This window comes from Phasianus colchicus, chromosome 7 (assembly GCF_987193195.1).
Source record: "Phasianus colchicus chromosome 7, bPhaCol1.hap1.1, whole genome shotgun sequence".
Lineage (NCBI taxonomy): Eukaryota > Metazoa > Chordata > Aves > Galliformes > Phasianidae > Phasianus > Phasianus colchicus.
Window position 1 is genome coordinate 18,055,973 of NC_143442.1, and position 24,248 is coordinate 18,080,220.

Genomic DNA, 24,248 nt, shown 5'->3' on the forward strand with positions numbered 1-24,248 from the left:
AAATAACACTTGAATTCGTTCATTCTGGAAACTTAGAGATTGCTTTGTCATCCTTTGCCCAGCCTCAGCTGATTTGCTAGCATTTAGCTGTGTATACTGAAGAGAACAGTTGTGATAGAAATATTTTTGCTACAAATACTTATGCTTACCCTTATGTACTTTGTTTTATGCTCAGTTTTCATAATGTTGAAGTATTTCACTTCAGCATTATGAATTTGAAGAATTTTCATTCAGTGGAAGTCAGATTCATAGAATACCTTGTCTGGACCATGATGGGGGCCCTGGTTTTTTAAGTGATGATCAGAGACAGTACAAGGGGCAATGGACACAAACTGGAACACAAACTGTTCCATATGAACATGAAGAAAAATCTCTTTACTCTGAGGGTGATAGATCACCACTTGTGAATTTTCATTCACAGATATTCAAAACCTGCCTGAATGCAACCTACTGTAGGGTACCTGCTCTTGCAGGGAACAGGTTCCTTTCAGCCCCTGCAATTCTATGATTCTGTGACTCATGATAGGCTGTCTCAAGAGAACAAGAAATTTCTCAGAATCTTTAGTTTCTGAGAAATTTAAGTAAAATGTTCTGAAACAACTTGAGCTCAATTATTGAAAAAACAAAAGCCTTTAATAAGATTTTTAAGGTATTTTATTTTTTATTTTCATATCTCATTCCCAAGATAACTTAGAGAAGTTAGAGAATAAGCTGGAAGTGGTACTTTGAATTTGGGAATCCAAAGTGAAAACCTTTATATTAATGCTGAATTTAGTATTAGCTTCCCACGAAAAGTTCTCAGGCAAATGCAGTTCTATCAGCATAAAACAAAAAAAACCCACAAAAATAAACATCAACACCAAAACGTAGTTTACAACAACTAATTTTTGCCAGAGACTACTTTGTCTGCTTTGGTAAGTTTACTTGATATTCCTACACTAATTACAAAATGCTTCTATAAAGAATAGGCTTCATCTCATGATCAGTATGACTACCAATAACGATTAAAAAAACCCAGCAAGATAAAAAGCTTTTTTCCCCCATGCTAGACAGAGCTTAATTTACATTAATTCTGAAAGAGCTCTCATTTAGTCCCTGTTATTTCATAGAACAGCTTCTGCTGAGAACTTCTTCCTGACTATTGGACAAATGCATCTTGACTTCCTTCTTCTCTCTCTCCTCAGTACAAGTAATTTGTATGAAGTATTCATATTGTTCTGAGGTTAAAAAAAGAAAAAACAAACAACACAAAAAACCTTGTTTATAATTCATTTTGATTTGACTTTGATCATGGCTCTCTCTCTTGAATTCACAAGGAGCCAAGCTGGCCCAAAACTTATTTCCCTTATAAAAGAAGCAAGCAAAGAGCAATCCTCAAACAAATCAAAGCTGGGTGGGTTTTTGTTTGTTTGTTTGTTTTGTTGTTGTTGTTTTCCCCAGTTAAGATGAGGAATGTATTTAAGAGGAACAGACGAGTTCTAGAATTTAAAAGGATTTTTTTTTGACCAAAGATAATAAAAGAGCTGACTTCTCTTATATTTTAAAATTAGAGTTAGCACTCTTAAATCATAAGATTTAATTCTCCAGAATATTTATAAAGATTTAGAAGTACTTCCTAAGTACTTCAAATTATTGGCTCTATATAACTTCATAAATCCATACTGGCGAAGCAACAAACCACAACTCTAGACCCCATATCATGCAGACTCTGTAGCTCTCTAAATCACAGTAAAGTGACACTCATATCAAATTTTCTGTGAAATGTAGTGAATTTTCAGTGAAAGTAGTCTTTTGTATAGAGAATATAATTTCATTGGAAAATGTTTATGGTTAAGAACACTCCTGACTTTTAAGCATACAATTTGCAGCGTTTCTGTTGGAAGATTTTCCATTCTTTGGTAGGAATGCCTCCTGAAGCAAAAAACATCTTCATTTAAAAGGTGACAAATACAATAACCATTTTCCATTTGGAAATGATCTGACAGAAAAAAACAAGAGGAACATGCTATAATTGTTCCTAACACTTTTTCAAATGAGAAACATTAACAAAGACATATGGAAATTATTTTTTTTTTCCCAATTTATTTCTAATTGTTTCTTGATAGTAAAAACTGATAGACAGTCTGTGAGACAAAAGACAGAATGCCTTCCTGAAAAAAAAAAAAGTGAAGCTGAACACTTGTAGTATATTTTGCACTTACGTGTGATAGTCTTGTTTTCTGGTCTTAGATCTACCAAGATGGAAAACAGGTAGTAATTATGTCAGGGAAAAAAATCAACTAATAAAAACAGAATTCCAAAATAGATTCATTCAGTCACCTTTCTCATGTGAATTACTTCCTTACCAAAAAAAGGCATAAATATATAACTCTTACCATAAGAAAATGCAATTACATTTCAAAAGGAAAACATCAGAAACTTAATAATGCCTGCAAAAGCCTCTTCTACTGCTATTGTATTTTACTTAATGGAAAAAAAATTCAAGACACAATGGTATATTCAGTGCCACATACTGTAGTTTTATGAGAGAAAGGACTTCTTCAGCCACTAAATTAGTAGAGTTAATACTTTAATATAACAAGAAACTATATTAACCATTTTGTTTTTAAATCAAGTCAAATTACTTAAAGAAAACTCTCAAATGAGGGCTAAAAACTGGGATTTCAAACTGAAATCAATTCTGACTTACTGCCTGTGTTACAGTGTTTGGGTGCTACCTGTAAGTTCTGCTATTTTAAAGAAATATCTTTAAGCTATGTATTTCAAAAATGCATGCCTAATTTCTTATTGTGCTCCATTCTGGTATATCTTTTAGTTACAAGACTGTGAAGGAAATCCAAAATTGTTGTTCATATTGCTTTACAATAAAACATTTTTTTTTCGTCTGAGTCAACAGTTTTCAAGTGAATAGGGCCTTTATAAAACATATTTTAACACTCCTGCAGATTAATAATGTGTTAGCAGCAAAAGCCATGTTGAGCTTAGCTCAATTATCCTTCCATCCCAATTATGCTATGACATTAAATCTTGTGACATTTAATAAGAAAGACCATTTCATCCATGGCTGCCTCAACTACTTAGGATTTATGCAACAGTGTTCCCATCTAAGAAACTATTCTAAAAGAAGGCATTCTCACAAGCTGATATGTCAAGCTGCTCACGTCAATTAAATAAGGTGCACCAAAATATATAAAATCGTTCATTTTGCAATTACTGATGCCTTTGACTATAGAAAGAGGAATAGACTGCCATTAGTTCTTTTGCAACTGTAACAGTGCTAACAGATTAAAATAGGAACAGAGTTCAAAATAATAAAGTATTTGTATGTTGATCTCATTTCTTTATGATGCTTTACATTTGTGTATATGAATTCACTGGTTTATGTTTATTCACTATTTTATCAGAAGATCGCCATCCATTCAACAAAACTTTTACAGAGAGTGAGCCACTGGAGTAAACGTAGCATAGTCTTCAGGCAAAAGCAAGTAAAAACTTTTGGAATCAGTTCAAGGTTCTTGCCAGAGTAACAAGCAAACACACTCCTTATCATAGGTTATAAGCAGAGAAATCTTAGCTAACTGTCTGGCTCCAAAACTGGAAGTTGTGTATAGCTTGGAGTGTATCTGAAATAACTAGATTTGTTGACAGGCTTCAGGGTTTGAGCTAGAATGTCCACGAAGCAGCCAGGGACAACATCTAAATGCCTACTTTAGAGACATCTTCATGATTTCTGTGTGCAGTGATAAAAATGCTCAACTTCTACCTCTAAAGGTTAAGAGTTACAAGGCAGGCACATAAGCACCAGTACAACTGCCTATTTCAGCTTTCCAGAACAATGTTTTTATATTTTCAGGTAAGTATGAAGCAAATGGCTTTACTTTCAAAACAGGCCCGAGTTTGTACAGCAATTTATTTCACGTTATTATGAAATAGAAGTCCACAGTATCTTGGAACATCTGGTCTTTTGTTTAGGTAGGACAAATGTTTCAAATCAAATATCCAAGCACTGAAGAGCAGGCTGTTTGCTGTAGGTAAAAATCTCAGTGAAAGTCACAAGGATTAAAGGATAGCACCATGCCTGCCAGGGTAAGACAGTGTAAACTAAGTCAGGTTCATCCTCCTTGGAGAGATGTTAGCGCACACGGCTGTATTCTGCTCAGCAATAGCTAATTTGTCATTTTTCTCGACTCTTTAAAATAGAAAGTGTAGGGATATCAAGTAACAAAAAGCAAAAATTAAAGTTTAATCTTGTCAACTTCTTCAAATGACAAGAAAAAAAGCTGCTAAGTCATAATTACTCCATACTATGAAAGTCACATTTCTGTAAGGATTTATGGGTGGTAAAAACACCACGTGCCTTCACACAAATTGAAAAAAATGAATTCAGCTGCTCCAACTTCAGGCTATGCCACAAACTACTATATGGGATAGATAAATGAATGAATCATTGAGCCATGATCTTCACCCTTCTCTAACAATCATAGTTATTTTTGGTACAAAGTTAGAAAATGTGTGGGGTTTGGGGTTTTTTTTGTTGTTGTCATGGTGTTTTTTTGTTGGCTGTTTTTGTTGTTTTTTGTAGAAAATGCTTGTACAGGAATGAATGCTGCAGATATTCTTCTAAAAATATTTAGTATAGAAAATACAGTGCTTTGAAGATGCCACTGGCAAGGACTTCACGCCAAAATCAAATTTTATACATCTTTTCATGTAATACCTCTGTAAAGCATTCAGGCCTAATACAGAAGAAAAAGTGTGGCAGAAGCAGATAAAATACTAGGAAACCACAATCAGCAAAACCTACCAACCAATAGAAACTACCAATAGAAAGTGGAAAAAGCAAAACTTAAACAAAAAAGTTTTCCTCTTAATGTTGCAGTTCTAAGGACAGAGGAGAGGGAAGATAATATTCCAGAGCTCAAGCCAGTTCATCTGTTTTCATTTCTATTTCTTTGGGATACATTTACGTTAACAGAAAGAGTCAGGTTTTTCCCCCCATACATAAAGAACTGCAGCTAAATACCTCCAGAATTCCTTTTGCACAAATCCAATTTTGTTAAGAACCAAATACACAGTTAACACTTGTAGTTTTTTAACGACAAGATGAATATATACTGGCAAACTTATCCAAGTGTAAAGAAGCCATAGGGCCAGGGCTGTCAGGCTGCGTTGGCACAGAGCAGTCAGCTGCTTACGCAAGCTTGTTGCCTTGCGTGCACCGGGTGAGATGGACGTTGGCTTTGGATGCTCGCTCCCTGCTTGTACAACCCTCTGCTGATGGCCTGTGCCCTCATTGCCTCCAACCAGCAAGGAGCCAGAGCTGCTTGAGCTGGTCCACACAGGTTCTGTCCTTCCTCCCTCTTTTCTGGGGGCTGGTGGCAAAAGCAGAAAGAAAGCCTCACATTCTGGGCCTCCCTGACCTGCTCCATGTTTTTCTCACCCATGTACCCTCAGTAACAGCCTGGGCATTTAGAATGGAGTCTGTAGGGATTGGTTCATGCCATTTTGTCTCCTGCCACAGCGGAGAGCTGACTGAAGTTCACGTGCTCACAAAGGGGAGGAAAACATAGAGGTCCTCAGAAATAGACAGGCTACAACAGTCTGTGTACAGGGAAAGGGAGAGCATTTCCTGATATATGTTATGATCAATCTTTGTCTATCTAAGAATTACACCAGAATCTCTACCCAGAAAAGGCACTTTTTTTATCATTTCAATGCAGAAAACAATAATTAGTAGTTTAGAGTCTTGCAGTAATATATTTCACTCTATGCCAGATAGCAATTTTTGTTTTTTTGTTTTTTTGTTTTTTTGAAATGTTGCCATTCACACTGAAGGGCTTCAGTTTGTGGACTGTTGCTGCTATGGCCTTTGAACAATGGCAGAAAAATATTTTGATTATTGAACATGTATTGAGCAAGTATTCAATTAAAGTGAGAATTTAAGACTTGATTCAAGCTCTCCATAAAGCCCTAGGAAATTTCCCTGCAATCTTTGTGTTTTGCAATAATAAGCTTCTATTTTGGCTTTTAGCTGTCCAAGACTGGTTCATTGATGACATTCCAGAACTAGAGCAAAACTGTCCAGATTCATTCTGATGATTCATTCATTGTTACATTCTGCTTTCCTTTCTTTATTCTTCCACTGTGACCGTAAGTGGTTTTCTGCAACGATATTTTAGAACCATTCGCAAAATTGGAAAATAAAGTTTATCATTTTTCTTGTTCCAAAAAGAAATCAATGTAACAAATTGTTTAATTTGAAAGAACGCATAAGCATAGTGTTGATTAACTTCAAGTATCAACAGAGAGAGTAAGAAAGTTTTCTTGGTATGCATCTCCCAACAGTGCAGTTTCTGAAAGAAATTATGACTACCTATAGATAAAAAACAAGGAATTCTATCTCTATCATGCACCCACCTGCAAAGTTAACTTTTTTTTTGTAATTTGTATTAACAGCTAAAGAATGGGTCCTTTGAGGTAGGTGATGTAAAAATAAAAAAAACACCATCCAAAATAAATCAATATCACATGGTTCCAGCATGCACAGGTGTAAGCAAAGTTACAGATCCTGATAAGAAGATAACTGTCTGATAATAAGATAATAATAAGATAAGAAGATAGTTACTCTGAGTGGCCTTGCATTATTCTTCTATTCAGTAAAACAATTATCAATAAACAACTTGAAGTAATTCATTCTCTCCTCATTGTAGTTGAATTATATTAATGGATATTTTTTTTCCTTACAAAGTCTGCTCTAGCTTGTCAGTTTTACTTAAATTCTAATTCCTAGAAAACTTTCCTCCTGATAAGTAGCACACTGACTTTTAATACATTTCTATTATTAAAAATCTTAACAAGATGACACAGGACACGTTCAGCAAGTCAAAACACTGCCCTTTGCTGTAAATTAACATACGCCACTGAGAGTTTGTCTTACCAAGCATGAGTTGTGACAGACAATCGTTACAAGGCAAACAAAGTTTGTAGGCAGAGAGAATGCACTTTATCAAATCAATCTGGAGAAAAAAATCTGGAAAACTTTCTCTTCACAAATACACATTTAGTTCAGTTGTATCAGCAGGTTTTAGCAAAGTAGCCTCTTTGCCTTACAACCTTTCTTCCTTGGACTGTCAGAGATAAAACATGACCACTGCAAACATGTTGAAGTGATGATAATACCATGGCAACATGTATAAATACTAATCCTCAAGCATACTGAGGCAATAACCATCGACAGGGAAGGAAGGCTTAAGAAAAAAAATATTGTGCAAGAAAAACAGTTCCTACACCTGGTCAACCTCCCATCTAAATTTTACAGTTTTATATTTAAAATTTTTAATTATAATTCTCTCTTTTAATACAAAGAAAATAATAAAAGTTTCTTCAGGAACATTGCAAAATAAAGTACACCAAGCACTGTCAACTTCTTACAGAAAGGAAACCTTTTTCCCCCTTCTTCAACCTCACTCACTTATAAACATATTATATGAACATATTATGAGACATTCTATATGAAGAATACAAGGAAACAGACTTCAGAAGGCCAAATATTTAGTACTTGTGGAAATGGAAAGAGGCATACATTCGGGGCTATTCTTTATTGATGATTTCTTTCATGTAGTTGTATTTCCCAGATATTAAAATAGACTCCTGTTGAAAAAGTATTGCAGTACAACCTTCCATCAGAACTTGCCAGAGGTTTGTTGTTTCTATAAGCACTGATAAATGTTTTCTTCTCACACACAAAGGAAGATGCAAGCAATTCCTTTTCAATAGCCTTCAGCTGTGCAAGCAGTTATTTGTCACATGCAGTTGGACCTGCGTGAGTGGAGCAGGCAGGCAGCTGCAAGTGTTCGCAGTCACACTGACTTCATCTTTTGAAGACATGTTTCTTATGGCTTCAAGTGAAGTAACAGCGATAACAGTTATCTAATGCTTCAAGATAATGCTGAATAAAGTTTTGAGGCTATGCAGAAATAATTCACTATAAACACACCACCCCCCCAATCCTAATGTTGTAAGTTAGAAAATATCTATGACAAAATACAGCTAGGCTCTGATTCTGCTGCCATTAAAATTGATGAGAATTTTACCACTAGCTTCCATGGTAGCAGTTCTTAAAAATGTATTTACTGGGGAAGACAGAAGTAATTCATATGTATGTGAGTATGAATATTTACACATATGCATACAGATATTATAGCTCAGTGTATTCCTTTTTTCTAACATCAAGGTGCTTTTAAAAAAGCCTTCTGTCCTCTGCCTAATTTTATGTGCCTACATTCTTATGATATATTTTAGTATCATGTCTTCATATTTCCCACAAGCTTTCTTTTATGTCTAAAAACACACCAGTAATAAAGTTTTCAAGCTCTTCTATTTCTGCTACAATTTATATATATACACACACACACATTATAGCCAAGTTTCAGTCAAAAAAAACCACCAAGACCTTATCTTTGAGATAGCATTTGAATTCCTTACTCTATTTAAATGCCAGCAATAATTACAATGCATGGATTCTTTTTCATGCAATTTCTTTGGCTTTTTAAAAAGAAGAACTGGAAGGTAGATAGCAAATTCAAGTGAACATATTACACGATTTATCTGAAAATAGAGTCAGATTCAATTAAACACAATTAACCTCAAAAAACTGCCACCACTCCTGAGTATGAATCATATCCCCCCCAGCAGTCAGGCCTTCATCCAGCAAGAGTCTCAGCAGGCATGTGCTGAGAGCAACTGAGTCTGCTGAGAACCTAAATGCCCATAGTGCCCAATAAACACTGCTGCAGGTAATGTGTAAATGAAGCACAAGCAATTCTCAAACTCGCAAGAGTTCCTCAAGCTTAATGGGTAGAGGAATTGAAGAACCAGTGAACTGTAAGTTGCATAGGACTGATAAACTGTTTGGGAAGAGGAGAGGCAAGAGATGTAGGTTAGCTACTTCAGTACTAAAATGGAAATCGTAAGAGCAATTCTGTACCTTAAAAGAAAGCTAATTTTTTTTTCTCTTCAGAAATAGAGTTAACAAAGCCAACACTAATAAGTCCAGCTGCTCAGCCAAATGGAAGATTCTGGTTAAAGCTGAGGAGACCTAACTCAGTAAGACTTATTAGAGATGTAGCCATGTTCCTATAGAGGCTACTATGCAGATGGTAAATAAGTTTGTAGTTAATGACATCCTGACCTTCATTATGTGCTGCAACAGTGGAAATGAGACCTTACGCTAGCTAAAAATAACTGTCTTGGGATTCCTGTGCATTCTAAGTCCTCCAGAGGAAAGAATGAAGAAGCCAGCTTTCCAGAATTTCTCAAGAATAAACCTTTCTTAACATGCAATTGAAGTTGTATCTTGGCTTTTTTTTTTTTTTTTTTTTTTTAACTGGACAGTTAGGAACTGGGAGCTGGATGCGTAATTTGTCTCCACAGGATATCTCCATTTGCTTATTTCCTGGAATCCTGCATTAAGCTTGAGATCTATGACTTTTTACATCTCATCCTAAATCAGCCTGTAGCAATTACACATTCTTGTAACGTTATATTCCAGGTATCCAAAGTAAAAAAAGCTAATGGCCACAAAATTCACACTGGCACTCTTTTCTGTGCAGTGAATAATTGGTCTAACCTACCTCTCAGTGTCATGATGAATTTTCCAGCTTTTATTTAAAAATACATTTCTTCAGATACAAAATACTTGTTCCTCAATAAAATCTCTTTAATCCGAAAAGCAATGAAAAAAATCTAGAAAAATATGTAGTGAAACAAGTAAGAAAAAATGGATTTTGCCTACTCCTATGTTAACTGAGGAAAAAAAAATCTGCTTGTGAGCTGAAAGAAGGAAAATTAAAATTTTCAGCATACTATTTTACAGAAAGTTTTTAAGTGCCTAGAAGGAGATATCTTTTAACATGAAGTACCTCCTAACTGGCAACTATAGTGTCAGTTCCATGCCTACATTTAATCACTAGAACAACATTTGCAGTTATTCCAACTAGAAAGGATTTCTGAAAAGATGAAACACACTCAAATCACAATCTAACTTCACTAATCTCCAGATTAAGAATATACTCTAATAAGATTTAACGCTAGTGCTCTTCCAACAGATTTAGCCAGAGCCGGGCAGCCAAGGCTGAAGCACATTATTAACGTGGGAGGAACCATTCAGAAAACATAGCATATATTTGATGGAGAATTTTTCAAAAATGCCAAAATAGCAGGTCAAGGTAAAGAAGAAAATTTTGAAGAGAGCTATTCAGACAAGCCATGAAAAATACTGATGTGTTGCATATTCAGCTGTACAGGCAATTCAGAGTTAGATGGTCACCCAAAACATAGGAAAGAGCTGTTCAGTTCTCTCTGTTAGCTTAACCTGACCCCCTCTTTCCCGCTCAGACTTGACGTTAGGCTCAACACTACTGGCTGTTTTTTCTTTTTCATCTGTTAATATTTAGTTCACTTGGAAGCAGCCATTGCATGCCCACACCATATTCCAGGTCTCAGATCTGACACTCAGCTTCTGCCTCCTGCCCTCCATAACTGTGCAGGCATTTCAAAGTAAAATACTAAATGAGAAGTTGTGATTATCTTTCCTGCTCTGTATCTTCCAAAATCTTATCGTAAATACTTTTAAAAACATGCTGCCATATTTACAGTTTTCTAATAAATAACAATCTTGTATTAAATCAAAAGTTCTTAATCTCCATTTTCTTGAGAATAAAAGTACTTAATCCAAACAAATTTGTTCTCTCCTTCAGAACCCCACCTGCAGCTGTGAAAAATTAAGTCTTTCACAGTCTTAGTTTTCAGATACTTCACTGTGTTTGTTTTTTTATATTACAACAGAAAAGGATATATTTATTTGTCATCTGAATTTCAAACTCATTGGATGATACATGAGTTTATCAGGTAAAGAACCAGAATCATTGTTTGTTTTATATCAGCTTGTTTAATGAAGCAATTGCCAGAGCACTGAAGTATCTCCAAGTATTGTGTGACAAACACAAAATTCTTTAAGTCTTTTGTACTAAAAGAGACTAAGACTCAGTAATTACATCTTCATCCACAGTAAACAATAACATTGCCTTTTCTCTCTTCAAAGGGTGTCAAGAATGGCATTATCAAAAAAAAAAATCACATTTTCCATTAACCCTTTGCGGAGGGGGGGGGGAGATCAACTAAGAAAAGTACTACTGTGAGGTAGCCAAGACAGCAAATATAAAAAGTGATTTGTACTAGAATGACACAAATTTTCAAAAATGGCATTTGAGGAAGGCAGTGACAGTACTATTTCCTATTACAGAGACTAATTCGTGCTGCAAAGTGAAATTCTGTTCCAGTATGATAACCCATGACTCCTAATAAAGTATTAAGCAGATATATCACAGCTGGTCACTACCTTAAGCTGAACATTGGATACCAAGTACCAAATCGGTTTGGAATGCAGGTGTGTTTATACACCATAGTGACATTGCAGAAAGATGGAAAGTAATTCTGGATTAGGTGCCTCAGAGAACTGACATATTACAGTTATATCCATGCAGCAGTGCATCCAGGACTGCTGTTAAGAAACTTTTTACCCTTTTCTACCTTTTACTTAATCACATCCAACCTGAGCTGTTCTCATGATCTAGGCAAATTTAATTAAAGGAAGAGAGTAAGCAGAATTAGGCTGCCTGATGTCCCTCAGGCAGCCTTGGGCTCCTTCTGCCTGCACTGTAAGTTAGCTAGATACAAGGTCCACCTTGCCTAGTTAGTCAGAGTTCTGCCCTTTGCATGCCCCACTTTACTAGTTGGAATACAGGCCTTTAATTTGAATAAATGGACTTCCTAGGCTTTATGCCCTAAATTCAGGAACACTTCGAGTTTTGTGGATGTTATACAAACACAGCCCATATTTGAGTAAATAAGATGCAAGAGTAATGGCCATGCTTGCATGAGCCTTAGCCCAACAGATCATACAAGACACTGCGTTCAATTTTCTCCAGCATCTTTTCTTGGTATTCCATTGCGTTTTGTTACTGGGATGTTATAATGCATTGTTGTACTTCATGAGAGAATAATTTTGTCATCCTGATGAAAATTATTTATTACAGGTGTATCTGAGTTATGTTAGTGCTTACCACACAGTATTTTAAAATGCATGTGCAAAAGGAGTGGAAACAGCACACAGCCATATCTGAATTTCCCTTCGGATATTTAAAGAGGCATACATGTCTACGCTTGACTTCTTTTGAGGCCATGCTTTCAAAACATTATTTTAGCTGACAAAAATATTTTGATAATATTAAAAAACATAGTATGCACATCTGGATTCAAAAATGCTGCAGAATAAACAAAATATCATTCATTTTATGTAAATTATGATAATACCAAGTATTCTAAAACTGTACATTTGATAAAGAAAAAATATCCACCTTTTTTGCAAGTGTTTTCTAAATAAGTATTTAAATAGCAGAAGTTGTATGCCAGTGTATGTTAGTGCCAACCAACAAAGTTAAAAAAAAATGCAAGAGACACCTGGTAACTAATTTCAGTGTAAAGAAATGGAAAAAGAACAAAGTGAAGATTACTAATATTGGGAAGGAGACTGAAAGAACTCACAGAACTACTTTTAGGATAGATATAAAAGGAAAAAATGATACAGGAGATAGTGTGTGCGGTTAGGAAACAGGAAATTTAATTCTGACAAGATGAAAGCATTAATGAAGATGTCAGAATGAAAAAAATAGGAAAAAATCAAAGACACAGGAAGAAGATAGACAAGCAGTGAGCAGGGCAGCAGACAAAAATGAAGGCAACTATTCAAGTTTTAAACACAGGTCTGATGTGGTGAGGGAAAGAGGCTTAAAGAGAGGTTAGAAAAGAACTTGGTCTTCAAGAAGTCAGGCTATTGGTGAGAAAAAGGAGGAGAAAGAGTGAACAGTATAGAAATCAGCCCGTCACGACAGGTCAGAATAATGAACAGGATGGCCAGCAGCAGAGCTGAACATAAGAATTGGCAGAGATGCACAAAGAAGGTAAAATGAAATTTACTTTTCAACATGCTGGTTAAATTTAGGAATACATTAACTTAATATGGAGTACAAGACAGAAAAGACAGCAAATAAGTTTCACATTCAAGCCAGGGTTTCTAGCATTATAGAGGGTTCGCTATTACCAGATGAATTGCAGATATCAGATTTCTTATAGTTTGTTCCTGCCCAAGGTAGACAGATCTGCCTCTCTGCTGCTTTGGGCACCAGCAGCACAATTGTATGGAAATGAAGTGGATAAGCTTCAACCACCTGAAAGAGATCACACCCAGCTAGGAAGACCAGGGTGCCCCTGACCAAGAAGGCTACCTGATTTCTTTCTCCCTGATGCTTATATAGGCTTTTAATTTAACTGTCGGCTTATGAGTAAACGTTACTTTTCTTGTTTTCCATATGGGGGGGAAGGTATAGTTATAACATTCATTCAATGAATGAAAATGAACTGCCTTTCAAAAAGCAACCCAAAAACTTAGAAAGAAAATATTATCCAGAAAAGAGGTTCAAATTTTAGGCCCCTCATGACACACGAGGCAGATAAAATATTGAATGTAGAAAAAAAAAAATGGAGTAAGAGTAAAGATATTTTTAGCAATAAACAACATTTTAATGTAGTCTCAGGAAAGCACTGGAATTTATTTGCTCCTGATATGATGGCATGCACACTGGATTTAATGTATAATCAGTGCTAATCCATTCCAAGCTGTGCAATATCAGCAACATTTAAGACAAACCACAACTGGAATTACACAAGTAATGAATACATCTCAGCAGGAGAGTTTAGAAAGGTCTTCTAAATATCATTCAAGACAACAATGAAATTACAAGAAATGTTATGATCTCAAAACCCATCAGTCTCGCTTCATTTCTATCTTGCTATCCTTCAGGCCTAATTGGGATCTTTGCAGCTGGGTACAGTATCTATTCCCTTTAACAAAATGTCCATACTGGAGAAATGTGTCAGCACAACTGCTCTAATTCTTGATCTTAACCATAACATTCTTTAATCCTACAATCCACACCTTGCATGGCTGAAGAAGCCTAACGCTATTTGTCAACTGGAAAGGAGAACACACACAGTTTTAAAGGACTTTTTGACCCTTTTTGGTCCCACTGCTTCCCTTGTTGTTTTTTTAATAAACAGATATATATGTATGTTTTTAGGATCTTAGGATTTACATATGGTTTAGTATGTTTAATTTCTTGTAATTTAATTGATGCTTTTCCTCTAAAAAGCTCAAACAGAAGCATCTACAATCATTTAAAATTACTCAGCTTGAAATGACCTAAAGTTACTCATGTAACTGTAAAAACAAATCTCAGTAGTTATCCTAGGGACTGTGCAGCACTGATTGAGCAACAGTTAATTTATTTTTCATAGTTTTAGAACATTAACAAAACAATTTTGTTTCAAACTGTAAACAAGGAAACTCATTTATCCCTTTTCTACAAAAACTTGTCAAGAAGGTCCGCTGAATTTCAGAATAAGTAGCAACAGCTGTTAAGCTACACAGAAATCTGAATATACAGATTCCCTCAGCATCTTCTCCCAAAGCATCCTAAAGTCCAGGTTGAGTGTATTTTAATCTTCCACTGGTACAGATCTGCTTGCTTCTCTGAAAGGCCAGAAAATGCCACTGAAGTTAAAATGGATGAGTTAACCTTTTGAGAAGTACTCAAAGTACCAAAATTATTCTGACCTTTGACTGCATAATCCTTTAACTTCCCTAGCTATTCATTTCATGCTATTTTTTTTAATTATTATTACATGATGGGGAACATTTATTTGCCAATCTATCACTACAACATGTAGCAATTTGCTAAAATGAAGTATTTCGGTACCAATAATAAGGCACCACCTGGACGTACAGCAGGCAAAAACACTGGGAGGGTGAGAAGCTAGAAGAGAATTGGTATGAATTATTTTTTACAATATTTTTAATAAATAAAGCTGTTTGGGCAGACAGATCAGTAAAGAAATTGATTCAACAAGAAGCAAAGAAGGACGCACCTGCCTGCTTTTCATGCACCTGTGAAAGGAGGAGAAAAGTCTTCAGTCTGCAAGGCAAGGCAGAACAGCCTTAGTTTTGTTTGCAATAAAAAGACACTTGCCTTTCCTTAGCAGTAAAAGAAACAGTAGAGTGTAGAAGATTGTAATATCATTCATTCCAGAGAGAAATTGGTCAGTCCAGAAGACTGAGGAATTAGAGCACAGTTCTGTCCAAACCCTGCATATCAAACATTTATTATGGAACAGGACAGAGTCTGATGCCCTGTGAGCCAGCAAAAGAATGAAAGTTAGACTATTTAAGCAAAGTAAGACTAAAGATTGTAAACCAACTTTTGGATATTGAACAACCCTGCAACTGCAATACACTAACACTGAAGACAAGAACAAAACCAGTTTTAGAATACAACCAATCCATGCAGCTTTATGTAACAAAGTATTGTATTCAAAAATACTGCTGTTGGTCTACAACGTTATTTTAACTGTTTTATAAGGAATCACAATATTCTGTCTTCCAGCAAGCTGAAAGGATAATACTGGAGCTTGACTTTCCTTTAAGTTATTTTGCTTTTACCATATTATTTACTGAGACTGTAACAGCTCTCATTTATCTAACGTGCTAGAGATACGCATTACCAAAGACACCTGGGAGCTGACAGTGACCATTGTTCCAATACCGACAGTTCTTTCAGCACAAATAACTGTGACAGTCAGTCTTCCACTTAAACCTTGTGGAGATTCTAATGACTGAAGATGCAACAAGACTTCTCAGTTGACTAGAAACTGGCCAACTTACACAGGAAAAAAATCCTAGAAACAAGGATTTTTAATGGAAGGGGAAAAGCCATCACTGAAGTTTCTAAAGAGGTGAGGAAAGTGACGTGTTAGCAGGTTTAAAACACAAGGGAAATAAAGTAAATATAGAAATAGAAAGAAAGAAAACTAGACTGCTGCATTCCCAGTGGAAATGGTTTAAATTAAAACAGAAAGATGCAACAGTGAAATCTTAGAATTCTAACTTTTGAGATCACGTCTGCTTTGCAAAACTGTCTGCAGGGAATCCTGTGTACGTGGTTGAGAATTAAGGGCTAGATGGACATTGAGACAATCCCTTTTCTGGCTGTTCTCATAGTTTGAGCAGAAGGAATCTGATGCAGCCAGTTGTGAACATGAAGAACAAGACTAGAAAGTGACTATTAGAATAAAAAGACGTTACGTAAAATAAGTTATTAAGTTATCAGATTAATTATATAAGGATGTAGACATAGCATGAAATATCATATCATTTGAGATCAAGTCACAGCATTTTCTTTTTAGTGGTACCTTGAAAATCTGTTGATTATAACCCCCTGTCTTATTTATCCCATTGTCACCTCAGCTAGCTAGCAATTTTATGCTTTTCAAGGAGAAACTACAAACCTTGAAATACTCATAGCCCATTTCTGGACGCCTGCTAGGGGAAAAAAAAGCTTTGTCAGGGGTGTGCACTAATGAAAACAAGAACCACAGTTTGTTTACTCCTGCATAGAGTAGAAATAACAGGATAAAGGACTACAGCATGCCACAGCCAAATTGTCCTATTACAATGCGTCAAAGCATGCAACAATAAATAATGCTAATATTTTTTTAAATGAGAATTTGCCAATTTTAAAAATCTAATCATGTGCAAAACAGTGATTTCAGTGAAATGACAGCAGAATTCAGACTTTAGGATGTCCAGGGGAAGCTAACACAATGGGCCTCACAGAAGTAACCATGCCTGTATTTCTGTCAGCACACTTACCCAATTACCTGCTAAGTTGCTAAGGACTAAAATGAGACTGAAACACAATGTTGCATTTTCCATCTCTTCACACATTTTATCAAGTGCTATCTAAATGTAGTCTCTAAGTATTGTACACAAAGTACAGTACTTACAAAATGAAATATATTCTTTCAGTTTCTCAGATTGCTCATCAGCCTAGATTTCAGTTGAGTTAGGCTACTGGAAACCCTGTTCTGAAACTCAAATTGTCCTAAATCCCTACAGTTTCATTGGATGCAAAGATTAATAGTGCCAGTCTTGGGAGTGAAATCACTATTTCAGTTGTCAACTAACAGCTAATTAGGTAGCTGGGCCTTATGTCCAGAGACATAGTAATAGAAACACAGAGAATCACCATTATCCAGAATAAAGAGATCATACAGTTTTCTAAAACTTTACAGTTCCATATGACAAATTGATGTAATTTGGAATTATGGTCTTCCACATTGTATTACTCCTGGTATAAAATGATCCTTACTATTATCCACAAATAATTTACTCAGGAGCAAAGATGACTTGTTTCAAAGCAAGAACAAAAACAACTGCATAACTGCCAAGATCAGCACCAGAAACTGAAGCTGTTAACTCAAATTTTTCTCATAAGCCTCCAACACATGCATGTTTAATTTTACATCTAATGTTTTTCTGATGATTGAGGAGAAAAGATGTAAAGCTCAACCACCTTCTCTCTGTTCAGTGCAGGAGTATTATGGTTCCACAGTGCAAAGAAAAGGTGAGCATTCGAGAATTATCAGATAAGTGAAAGTTTGTCATGTATCCCAGACATCAGGTTCTGCTACCCAGAGTGGCAGAGCTTTTGACTGCAGCAAAGAATGAGATAAAGCTGATTATTTCTTATGATCACTAATACTGCAGTGGCTCCAGGAATTAGTTAAAAATACATTAAATTGAAGCTCTTTATTTCACGGACATACGTACTTAAAAACAAAGAGTTTCCAGTTGCCTGTTTGCACATTCTATACATACTGAATAACCTGATACTGAATGAGCTTTATACATACTGCATTTTCATGTATAAACTTTACTGCTGTAAGACAGGGATTGTGATCATTTCCCAGTGCAACAGGTGAAAAATAACTGAATGACTTTTCAAGAATAGAAGTCATCTATCTTTCTTCCTATTTAACACCAAATTCAACCAGCCCTAAACTAACATTCCCAGCGCAACAGCAGGAAGAAAATACGATATGAACTCAAGTGAAGCTTTTATTCCTTCCTTAAACAGCATAGTGATATGAAACTCTAGGCACTAGACATTGAATAGATTCATCTAGGAATCAAAAGTATTTGCGTCTTAAAAGTGGGAAGATGCCCAAAAAAACACATGTGCAAAGAAACCTTTCAAAAAAACTTTTGGGAGATGGGAATGAAATAAATGCTTCTGTGAGCTGTGAAAAAAATAGCTCTCAGAGACACAGTAAATTGTCATCTATTGCTTTCTAAACATGTGATATACATGTCTGCTTAATAATGCTCACATTTCATTTTCAGTAGCATCCAAACTGGTATCTGAAAGTAATACAGTCATTTGTAAAAGCAGCATATGGTCTTGTGATACGTGGGAAGGAATATCCTCTCAAAACTGCGTTTTCACTTTATTGGATATAAAACTGCAAGAAAACCTCTAAAATCTGCCAGGTGTTGAGGAGTACAGACAAATTTATAGACTCCTGCGCAAACTAAATATCCTGCAAGTTTTCCAAAGGAGTGGTATTTTACTATTTGTTCATTTTTGTAAAGCTCCTATTCCTGGATCGTTCATTCCACTAAGATATTTTGGAAATAGTTTCTACTGATGAACAGTGTCAGAGAAAACATGGCATTTTTGGTTATTTATGTAAAGTGGTTTACAGAGTGTCATCTCTGATCTGGCACCCTAATGCTATATAGGATATTAGAAAATTTGTGATAAAGTAAATGCAGTTTCTGCCTCAGTGAGCTTACTTTGAGTACACACAGCTCAAATAATGGAATGTTTTTTTTACAATTCTGCTTAAAAGTGTGCTTTTGTGTAATGAATGCTAACACTTATCTTCCTAATTTCCAGAATTATTTCTCACAAAAACTTAATGAACAATGAGAAATCATTACAGCACAGATGTACACTCACTGCATTTATAGGTAAATGAGTAGAAGGCCAGAAGGCCTAAAGCAATTTTGTCCTTATAAGACAAAAGTTCTGATTTCCCTGCATTTGTCTCCAGTCATAAAATATCACTATGTTTACTTTGCAGCACACAAGTAGGTTACAACCATCATTTCAAGGATCACTGTTACCTGAGTGGTAACTCAGCAGCAGCACTCACTGGCATGAAAGTCCAACTGTATTTGAAGAAAATAGCATGAGCTGGATGATCATATCATCAGTTCACACCAAAGCATGCAGCTATGCAGCTACTATGACCAGGAATTAGTATGTCAATGTTGAACCTGAAAGACAAGCACAGAGGGTATGCCCTTACAGCTCACTGCTGTGACTAGCCAGAGTGACCCACCTAGATACCTGGGGACTAACCTAGGATCCAGCAAACATTTGGTCATGTTCTTATATTAAGATACATTAATAATCCAGCACAGTCAACTGGGCCTTGAATGCAAGGAAGCACATTCACTTCAATTCTAAGATAAATGCCTTTATATGTGGTTGCATTTAGAAGAGCAATATGGTGCTTTGGATTTTATTACTATTTACTGCTCTTATGAATTGTACACACGTTTCGATTTCAGAACTTGTCATATCAAAATAACACAAAGCTAGTGAAAGAAATCATATACCTACTTTGAGTCATTTCAAAGTCAGCATATGATCACTCAAACAGCAAATTTGTGGAAGTGATTAATAATTTACTTGCCATTCATAATTTAGTTGACAATTTTTGTCTTTTTTACTTGCTAATGAAATGGCTGTGAGTGGATCACAATTTTCTCATATTTATTATTCATTGCAACAATTTGCAGAATAATTTCTGCAAACAGTTCCTGTTTTGTAGCTCACTCTTTATGAATGTTGATTATTCAAAATTCAGTCTCTGAAACTAATTACCAGAACTGTATATTAAATTTTGTTCAGTATTTGCCTGAACATTGTTCTTATAAACCAGTATGTGTTCTCTAAATACCTCACCTCAAGTATGAACTTAAATTGTATTCTTCTATGAGCACTCTGTATAAATTTTATTTGCTAGAATGTTCATAAAAAGCAAACACCATGGAGCAATTGAATTTTAAAATCTGTACAAATACTGGGGGATATATTTTTCTTCAGGACCAAGTAACTCTACTTGTAAAAGACAGCAAGGTCTGCTTTTGAGCTGGATTATTCAAATGACCAAAGTACCCTGGTATCTAAAGAGTGAAAACACAGAACGCTGTGGCATCAAAAGCAAATGTCTCTTCATTGGCATATTTTTCATAAATCAGTTATTCCAAGTATTGCTTAAAGCAGTGTTGCAGCCATCTAAGTGCTACATTATTGAAAGCCAAAATTGCCAAGGTTTTACTGAGGAAAAGGGAAAAAAAAATGCACAAGCGTACACTTCACACACCTCTCATATTGCACTGGGAAATTGACATAACTGACCTCCAAGTATTTGCAGCACAGGTTACCACCTCCTTACTGGTAGAGATTCCCTTCACTTGTCAAGAACTTAAAGCATTTTTGCTTTGTTTTTCTCACTTTATTTGATTTCAAATCTTTGAAACTTACAATTTGTTTACTCATTTTTTCCAGATCTTTTGGTAACCTTTAGTACTCTGCATTTTTTGACACTCAGATTTAGCAGCCTGGACTTTAAAGAAAAGACCAGCTACTCTGACATACATGATAAATCTGACAGCTCCAGCACTGTTGAAAGGTGCTAGCATTGCAGAAGGCCTTTACAAATTTGAGAGAGGTGAAATGTTTGTCCAGCTTCACACAGCTACCCAGCAACTCTCATCAGGCCACTCCTCAACAAAATAACATTAAGAATTAGAACTGAAATAAGATTTAAATAGCACACAAACTCACAAAGGCCCTTCAGCAGAGGGATGAATTTTGTGCTCATCATTAGTGGTTAGTAATTGCATTTAAACTCAGAGAAACTGTTAATATCAGCAGTGATTTAACTGAGCTTACACAGTGCTTGCTAGAACAAACTGATCCACTGGACTGTAATGAAATTGTCTACAATTTGACTCTTCAGGTAAATGGCACAACTGCAAAACAATTTGTAAACATTTTGCTCTATTTCCACTAGTGAGTACTGAAACAACCCAGACTTCTCTTTACTTCAAGGATCTCACATTTTTACACATGAAATTGCTACTCGCATTATGTTACCAGTCTGCTTGCATCTTTGTGCTGGTTTTGTTTACAAAATAGAAATGGCACAGTGGGAAGAAACCTTTAGAGTGAAAAAAAAAATTGAGAACAAAAATGATTCTGAATAGTAAAAAAGAAGAGATAACAAATAGGATAAACTTTAATCAGAAAAATTACAGTGATGGCTAAGGGGTTTTTTTTTGTGACTTGTCAAAATTTTTTTTCTCTACTTCTGAAAACTTTAGGCCTCATATAAGCACTAAGAAAAGTGACGATAGTAACAAAATGTTTTTTTGTCAGCTAAGCATTTTTACAGATACTTATTACTGTTACCAAATGCTGTAATCTATTCACAAATTGTACATATTCTCTAGCTCTTGCCTCTCTCCAGTTTATTGCCCCCCCCAGTAACATGGATAATCGTTCTAGAATCACCACTTCTCACAAGTCTCCTAAAGGTTGATATTTCTTTCTAGCTGGAAATCTGTTCACTGGTTACATTTCAGATTACCTCATTAGATGTAAATTGCAGATGTTTCTCCTTCCAGGTCAGAAGCTGAGATTTTCACTCCTGCGACATAGTGTTCTGGTGTGGATGAATACACAGACAACACCAGACACAGCACTCCCATAGAGAATTGTAATAGATTTCATGTCACAGGGCCAGCCACAGTTAAGAAATCATACACTGCCAACTGTGTTATAAACTATTCCAAATATAAGTTCTTGCATATTTTGAAAATTCAGTATTTCTACTGCATCATCAAGGAAGCTGATTTGTCTCGTTTGAGGAATTTTAGCTCTACCTTAATGTTACTTTCCAAGTTGTAGCAAGGCACCAAAGCTAGAACTGACCATAAGTAAAGTACCACTAGATTCTGCCTTCATCAGTTTTACTGTTCCTGCCACAAATTTTAAGACAGCAGGGATGCTATTAGGCCCTATAACAAATTTCTGAGCAGTACTTGAAAAGGAACATTACATCACGTGAAGCCAAGAAAATTTTTTCTAAGTAATGTGTAACTACACTTTAAACTAAAAAATGAAATAAAAAAAGACTTCCAGAAATATAGTTGGTTGATTTAAAAAAATAAATAATAATAAAAAAAAAACAGGACTGCCATCTCTTTGAGAGATAAGTTATATACTACCAGTACCTGATGGCCTACTTGCTTAGATTTCTTCAGGTGCATTTGCTAATACTTCATATCAACAGGCAGTGGAGATATTTTAACTAAATACAGACCCTGCAATTCTTCTCTTTCTTCCCACTTACAGTTCCCCTTAGAAATGTAGGTACAGCTATGAATACTGACACACCTTTGAAAGAAATTCTATACATCCAGTGAAATGAACATGCCTGAAGTGTATTTTTCTCAGTGTTGCCAGAATAGGTTCATCAGGTCAATCTAAGCTTGTCAGTAGTCCTTCAAAAATCTTTTGCAAACCTGCAATAATGCTACCTTAGAGAAGTAGATAAGTGACACTGATTATAGAATTTTACTGCACTTACATCTAATTGCTGGCAAAAAGATGCTCAGGATTCAAACACATGCTCCAGAGGAAAAAGGAGGAATTACATGCTATTTATTATTAAGAATCTCAAAGGCAATTTGCAGTCTTACAAGACATAACTATTTTCTCCTAGATTCTCAGAATACAGAAAGAAGTTAGCAACTAGTTATACATGTTCAATTTTGCAGTCCTCTTTCCTCAGCATTAAAGTAAGCTTCAATGAATTTAACAAAACTTAGTATCTAACTAGCTGGCACTGCGGCAGGTCTATAATTGCATGTCACGTTGCAACACTGTATTGCCTAAATGATTTTTTTTTCCTTTTCACAGTCTACTGAATAAGTAGAAACACTGCTGATGAAGGATTATTCCTACATAAATATTTCTTATCAAAATATCACACAAAGTAAAATATCTTATTCAGATACAGACATTTGCTGAAAGAAATTCAGTATTAATTTAGAACCTTCTTACTGGGAGCTGCTCAGCAGGACAATAGCCCTTTATTAGATCCAATTCTTGAAGCAGTCTCATGAAGGCTGCTGAGGAAAAAGCCATTAAGGTTCTCCCTCCTTTTCATCTCCAGTTTATGGGTGAATCCAGATGTGCATCAAGGGTTCCTTTTTTTTTTTTAAACATATATATTTATTAAGAGTATGACTATACTCAAAAAAAAAGCTCAATAAGAAAGAACAAGTCAGGAAAATTTTATACGTTGGGTGTTCCAAAAGTAATGCCTTCTATTTATGTGGAAACTACAACAGATGAAAAGAGCACAACACTATTCGATAGAACAAGTTCTCAGTTACAAAACAGTATTTTTCAACATAGTCACTACCATTAGGTATGTATTTTTGCCAGTGATGAACAAGAGCATGCATGCTGCACTAGTAAAATCTGCACCAGAGGTGATCCACTGTTTCACAGCTCCTGTGATGGCAACCTTACCAGAAAAAATGTTGTTCATGCAGTCCATCTTTCACCTGCCCAAACAGTTGGAAGTCAAGATCTCTACTGTCATATCACCAACAACCACATCTGATGCCATGGGCAATAAAATCATAGAATGGCCTGGGTTGAAAAGGACCACAGTGATCATCTAGTTTCAATCCCCCTGCTACATGCAGGGTTGCCAACCACTAGACCAGGCTGTCCAAAGCCACATCCAGCCTGGCCTTGAATACCTCCAGGGATGGGGCTTCCACAGTCTCCTTGGGCAACCTGTTCCAGTGTGTCGCCACCCTGTGTAAAAAACTTCCTCCTAATATCTAAGCCTCCCCATCTTATTTTAAAACTATTCCCCCTTGTCCTATAACAATCCACACTCACAAGCAGTCATTCAGGGCAGCCCTCGTAAAACTCAGGGGGCACATAAAGCTGGAAAACAGTAGAAATTCTGATTCACTGGGAAACAATGTTAGTAAAATAATTGGTTAAAGGTGCAGTTTAGTAATATTTTCTGATGCATTTCCTATACTGCTGTCTCCATTTAGCTGTTTTAATTCTGTCATTTAAGAAAAAAAAGAGAAAACTGCCTATTCTGCCGAAAGCTTCAGTTTTTTTTCC

The 24,248-nt window shown here is 35.7% G+C and overlaps 2 protein-coding genes across 13 annotated transcripts in view; one reads left to right on the top strand and one right to left on the bottom strand.

Annotated features, from left to right (window-relative positions):
* Positions 1–24,248, bottom strand: part of LOC116232900 (sodium channel protein type 2 subunit alpha-like) — a 364,152-nt gene that overhangs the window by 253,661 nt on the left and 86,243 nt on the right. Inside the window, exon 3 of one of the 9 annotated variants that reach the window (XM_090143918.1) lies at positions 19,142–19,294. The exons of the other annotated variants lie outside the window; for them this stretch is intronic. The gene's annotated coding sequence lies outside the window, so the exon portion shown is untranslated. The remainder of the gene's footprint in view (positions 1–19,141; positions 19,295–24,248) is intronic. 9 annotated transcript variants of the gene reach the window in all.
* B3GALT1 (beta-1,3-galactosyltransferase 1) overlaps positions 1–24,248 on the top strand; it is a 182,133-nt gene that overhangs the window by 87,957 nt on the left and 69,928 nt on the right. The gene's annotated exons all lie outside the window — the stretch shown is intronic.